Source organism: Passer domesticus, chromosome 9 (assembly GCF_036417665.1).
Source record: "Passer domesticus isolate bPasDom1 chromosome 9, bPasDom1.hap1, whole genome shotgun sequence".
In the NCBI taxonomy this organism is placed as follows: domain Eukaryota; kingdom Metazoa; phylum Chordata; class Aves; order Passeriformes; family Passeridae; genus Passer; species Passer domesticus.
Genome location: NC_087482.1, coordinates 41619705 through 41625704, shown reverse-complemented (window position 1 = coordinate 41625704; position 6000 = coordinate 41619705). Strand labels below are relative to the sequence as shown.

General features: G+C 49.8%; 1 protein-coding gene across 1 annotated transcript in view; it reads left to right on the top strand.

Moving 5' to 3' along the window:
• The first annotated feature begins 588 nt into the window (after nucleotides 1-588).
• Nucleotides 589-6000, top strand: part of TAFA4 (TAFA chemokine like family member 4) — a 70692-nt gene continuing 65280 nt past the window's right edge. Inside the window, exon 1 of the mRNA XM_064432996.1 lies at nucleotides 589-2290. The gene's annotated coding sequence lies outside the window, so the exon portion shown is untranslated. The remainder of the gene's footprint in view (nucleotides 2291-6000) is intronic.

Sequence of the window (6000 nt, the reverse complement as noted above, 5' to 3'; positions counted from 1 at the left end):
TAATAAGCTTTGTAACCATTTTAATCTTCAGAAGACTTAAAATATCTCCAGCACTTCTAATGTCAGTTCATCTCAACAAGGCAGGAACGTGGGCCCTGAATGTCTCTGTATCATTTATGCAGTGCTAAGAAGCATCAGCCTATTTTTTTTTTTTTTATTTGAGGGAAGCAGAAAACCTTGCTAATTGCAAAACTGAAAGCTACTCAGCAGCGTTAATATTGTTGGCATGGCCGCCAGCTGTGATGATTAGGATGTGTGACAGAGGGAGAGATAATTTGATCACAGGCCTGGGGACCAGGAGCTCCTGTGTCCTGCTCCTTCCCCGTGCACCTGCAAAGGCAAGGAAAACACAGGGGGAGATTCGGTGCAGCCCCAGAGTGCCCAGGCTTTGCAGGGCACAGGGGATGCCAGAATGGTGGGTGGAACTCCAGGGTGAGGAGGGCATGGGAGCATTGACATGCCAGAGGAAATATCTGTCTGGGGGGTAGTCATTTATTACTAATTGGGTGGTAATTAATAATTAGGTGAGGAGGCTCTGCATGTATGGAGCTTGTTCTCACCAGCAAAACGTGGCTTTGGGTGGGGTCAGACAAAAACTGAGCCGTGGCAAGGTCAGGGGGACCCTCAGAACACAACATAAAAGGGATGGACTAAAGCCTCTGTCCCTCTGCCTGGCTTCCTCCTATGCAAAGCAGGAATTGATCAAGGATATGTTGAGGATTTAGAGATATCTGGGGGCCGCTTTGGAGACATTAAAACTAGCGAGCATAATATCTGCATTTCAAAGTACTCTTTGGACCTCTTAATTCGTTTTGACAGCAGCCCAGTGCTAGAAAAGGGGCTGCCTCTGCTGTCTGGATGGGAAAACAGGCTAAGGGATGGGAAGGAATTATGAGCACAGGACAGCACCAGGCCAGGGAGAGCTGTGAATTGCTGTCTCCTGTGGCTCAGCAGCCCAGGAAAAGCACCCACAGCTGGTAAACTGCTCCATCCACATATCAGGGGGTTGTTGATCCTACATAATCCCTGTCTGATGCCCTGACCAGCCTACTTTCAACAAACTGTACCCCAGGCAGAAGATGAGACCTTTCCTCCTGCTAATTTGTGTCTCCTGTCCTCTAAATCTTTCCATTTCCCATCAGTACATCCAGTTCCCTCCCTTGCACCCACATCTGCTTCTCACATTCCTTAATGCAGCCTTGGAGCTCCTTCCTGCTCCTGCCTTTCCTCTCTCCCCTTTTCTAGGCTCACTAGGGGTCTGGAGGGGTGCTAAGTGTCAGGAGCAGTAGGCAAGGAGGTGACAGGTAAAGAAGCTCCTCAGGTAAGGAATGAGATGGAGAGAACTGGTCTCATGCTGTGGGCTTGTTCCCTCCTATTTTGACTATACTCAAGTCCTGCTGATTAAAGGAGCATAGCTGAATTGTGCTAACGTGAGATGAGGGAGAGCTAAGGCTGGGGATTTGGACCCTTTCTTTCAGGATAAGTGATTTTTTCCAGGATGTGAGAGTCTGCTTCTGGATTATTAATTTTCTGTGAACGGTGGTGTGGAAGCTGCTGGGATTTTTACTGTTTTTCACATGTGGACTAGAGAACTTGCACAAAGACAACTCGAGAGGCAATTTGCCATTCCACAACAGTAGCCAGCGAGGGTTTTCCTGTGATAAAAGTACCTTGCTCTGTTCCACAAGGCATTTTTTTCAGTGATTCTTCCAATTAAAGGAATGTTTGTCCAGGAGGATGACGATTTGCATCACAACAGGATTGAGGTAATATAGCCGAGATCAACCTACTGTTGCACTGAGCCCTGTGGTTACCCACGGTGAGACACTGCCCTCTCTCACAGAAATGAGACTCGATTCCACACGTATTTAAATGCTGACAGCCCCCGAAGCATTTATTTGGACGTCACTGTTTAGGTGAGCAGCAGAGCCACGGGAGGATCTGAGGGTGTAAGGAGGAGGGATAAAGGTTGTGCAGAGTCAGTGGAGAGCAAGGAGGAGGCTCCGTTTCCCGGTGGCTGCTGGAGAGGCAAAGTGACCCCGACTTTGTAGCCAGGGAAACACCAGCTTTCATTCTGAACATTTAACCCAAATTTGTGAAGATGATGATTTCTTGATTACCCGCAGGACTGTGGACACGCGGTAAGAGGAGCGGGGAGGTGACGGCCTCAGCCCCCGCTCCCTTCTCAAGTTGCAGCTGCTTCTGAAAGATGCTGCGAACTCTGGCCCGGCTGCGAGCTAGGAAACATCTTCCCTCGGCTGAGCAGGGAGCGCTCGGCTGCTGAAATAAGGTCAGGACTCCGTCAGGCGATCGAAAGCCCGGGCTGAGCGAGGGCTCTGTCCCCGGAAGGCAGCGCGGTTTGCCCCGGCGGCAGCAGCCCGGGGCGGAGGGAGGGAACGGGGAGAGGGAAAGAGGAGGAGGAGGGAAGGAGGAGAGGGCAGCTCGCCCGAGCAGCCCCGGCTCTGCGTCCCCGGAGCGGGGTCAGGGCCGGCGGAGAGCCCAGGGAGGATGCTCCGATGCTCTCCGAGCTGGGAGAGACGCCGAAGCCGTAACGCCGTGCTTCCTCCCGGGCTCTGAGGAGGAGGAGGAGTGGGAGGGGAGTTCCAAAGCCACTTTGGGCGCCGCGCCGCTGCGTGCGGGAGCCTGTGCCGAGCATCCTGCTGGCAGCCTGAGCGCGGGGTGCTGTCCCCGCTCCCCCGCCGCTGATTCCCCCTTTCCCCTCGGGCGAGGCGGCGGCCAGGTGAGCGGGAGCGGGGCCGGGCTGGGCTGCGGCTGCCTCCGGAATGCTGCTCGGTGCCGGGAGCACGGAGCGGAGGCTGAGGCTGCCCTAGGGCCGGTCTGGGGGTCCCCGCGGCTGCCGGGGCCGGGGGGAGGCAGCTGGGAGAGCAGCATCGCTCCAGCTGCCAGGGAACTTGTGTTTCGGAGCGCAGTGTGGGGCTGGCAGGGGTTTATCTGCTGCCCAGGGATGGTGCCAGAGGGATGCCCAGGCCGGGTACCCCCGTGCCTGCGGGGTTTGTGCTGCCCAGAGCCCGGCAGCGAGCCCTGGGGCTGGGCAGGCTCCGGGAGAGCGGCAGTCCGGAGCACCCAAGGATCGGTCCTGGAGTTCAATCTGTCTCTGCACCGGGGTGCGTGCGCGAAATTCATTTTCTGTTCCCGTTACTCCAGGGATATCGCCAGCAAAGGGTCAAGCTTGCTCTTTAAATGTCACTCTTTTTTTCCTCTTTTTTTTTTTTTTTTATTTTAAAAAGTGTTTACAATTTCAGCTACCGATTTTATAGCTCCTGAGATACTTTCATTTCCCAGAGCAGTTGGTTTCCCACCACTGGCACTTCCACCTTCTTGAGTGGGAGGATTTACTTTCTTTAAAACAGAGCTCTAACAATACTCACTCCTTCAGCGAGACACGTGTCATCTCCTGACCCCAGCAACTTCACTCTGACAAAAGAAAAGCTGGAAATAATCACTTAAGAGACGCGACTTTGCCTGTTTCAACAAGTTGCTTTGTTCTCTGCTCGAGTAATTTCCTCCAAGGCGCGTGGTCATTGTCGCTAGCAGAGATGGGGTGATACGTGTGATGTTAAACCTGCAGTCACCGGGGATTAATGCACGGGCATGACATCACCGACAGCCAATGAGGGGATGGGTTTGGACACGTACTGACCCAAACTGGCTTCCAAAGTGGTGATCCTGCCGTGCTCCTGGGGAATAAGGCCAGTCTGTGCCAACGGTGAGGTTTCCTGGCACGGTGTCACTGCATTTCTCAGCCTTGTGTCCTCCTCTGAGATAATCAACAACTCATTAGCAGCCACACCTGTGTGGTTAGTCTGGTTGGTTGAAGGTTTCACTTCTTGGGAAGAGATTATTGAAAATGGGGGTATCAGTGCCCTGGCACAGAGAGCTGATTGCTGGCAGGGTGTAAGGAGCCAAAGGGTTCCCAGCCCTGGTGGCAGGAGAGCTGCCTGGGCAGCGTGTTTGAGCACACAGCTTTCACCTGGAGTGAACAGCTTTCCTTTGCCTGATTGCTTGGAGAAGAGCAGCTCCTGGGCAGGTGGGCACAGACCCCGTGGGGTGAGGAGGACCGTGGCTGGGGAGGCAGAAAGAGCCTTGTCCTGCTGTGCCCATGGCTCCTGCTGTGCCCTCACCCTCACCTCGGTGCCTCTGTGCTGCCAAGGTCCTGCAGGTCTGCAGCCCTCAGCTCCTGCCCCTTTGCCTTAGGGCTGCTCAAAAACTCGGGGCAGCTTTTGGAGACTCACAGCAGATGTTGCCTGGCATGGTCTGGCTCCTGAAATGTTCATTTTGGAGTTGAGGCTGCCTCTTCTGTCTAATGTTTCCTTACCTTTCATCATTTGCTGCAGACTCATCCAATTCCCCTGCAGGTCAGGCAGGGGCTTCCCCACAGGCTCTGCAAAACCCTTTTGTGACTATCACAAATATTTGCACTCAAATCACTTCTATTTCTGTTTGCTAGAATTCTCAACGTTAAAAAATAAATTTTTGGGTCCAGACTTCACCCCTGAAGTCTTCTAATATTTTTGGTTGTTTTGTATGTAGGTGCACACACAGAGTCCCTTATCAGTGCCATTGCATTGATAGCCCTTTGCATTGAGGGACCCACACAGAATATCAGCAATATGACTGACATGCCTCAGAGCTCTGTGTGAGATCCTTATGCCTTCATTGCCAATAAGATGTGACAGGATACATCTAATGAATTACCTTTAAATTAGAGAGCAGTAAACAAGCCATTATTGGATTAGAGGAATATTAAAATTAGAAGAACGTAAGCGTCTTTTGATATCCTGTGGCACATTTTTACCAGCTAGGAAATGACATGGGGAGCTGCAGAGAGAGAGAGGGTCTCTAGAGAACTGTAATGATTTTCATCTGTGTGAAATAGATTTTTTTAAAATGCTATTACTTAGTGTCTTATGTTTAGATGATGCTGTAGCAGTTTTTTTTTTCATTCTAGTTTCATATTGATGTTTGATATATTTGTCTTGGTGACTTCAGTGCTTGTGGAAGGTACAGGTTTGAAGTACTCTGATAGCTAAAATCTCCCAATTATTGAAGAAAAACACAGGCAAAAGGAAACAAGAGTCTTGGTGATAGATTTTAGTCCAACACTGAAGAGCCTTTCCAGGGTGCAGAGATTGTCTGGGTTCATGCCACTTATTCCATGGCCCTTTTCCTCAGCTGCTTAGAAGGCTGCTCCAGCTCTGCTGATTAGAGAATATTATTTAAATTGCATAAAAAAATTCACCTTGACTTCCCTGCAAGGTAATTCTCAGCAATTTTGTATAAATTGCTGAGAACCCACCAGTTCTCCCGGTCTCAGAGCTCAGGTGCAGGTGTTAGCTCTGCTGCCTTCCAGATGTGATTGCTCTGGATTGGATCTGAATTGGCAACTGGTTGGTGGTACTTGGGAGCAGCCCCTGATCTCCCCATGCCAATCTTTTATTAATTGAAGACCAGCACCTGCTGTCCTCTCTCAGGAAAGCTTCCCAATTAAGGACTGGGCTGAGAGTGAAAAGGGCAGAATTTGGCCAGTGCTCCTCCAGTTAGGAAAAAATTGTACATGGAGAAGTAAATAGTAAAATACTTGATGGAAAGGAATTAATTCTCAGCCTTGTATAAAATGAAGTTTCTTATGACATCTTGAAATTATTTAGGTTTTGTGATTCCACCTACCTTGGTTGGCCATTGAAAAAATAAGCTCTAAATCTAGAAAAAAACTTGAATTTGTGAGTGAAAAAAAATTGTTTTCTTTGGACTATCAATATTTTATAACTCTTTAAGACCAATCTTTTATTCTTTAAAACTCACTATCAATATGAATATGGAGCAGCAAGACACCTTTGAGTCCTAAGCCTCATTCCAGTCTCTGGAGGAAAATCTTGAGCATAATGTTTTGTCCTGGATTTTGGAAGCACACTCAGAATAAAGATCTCTCCTTATACAAATACTTTTCATCCGAGGTATTGGATTTTCCTCGTCTCTCTC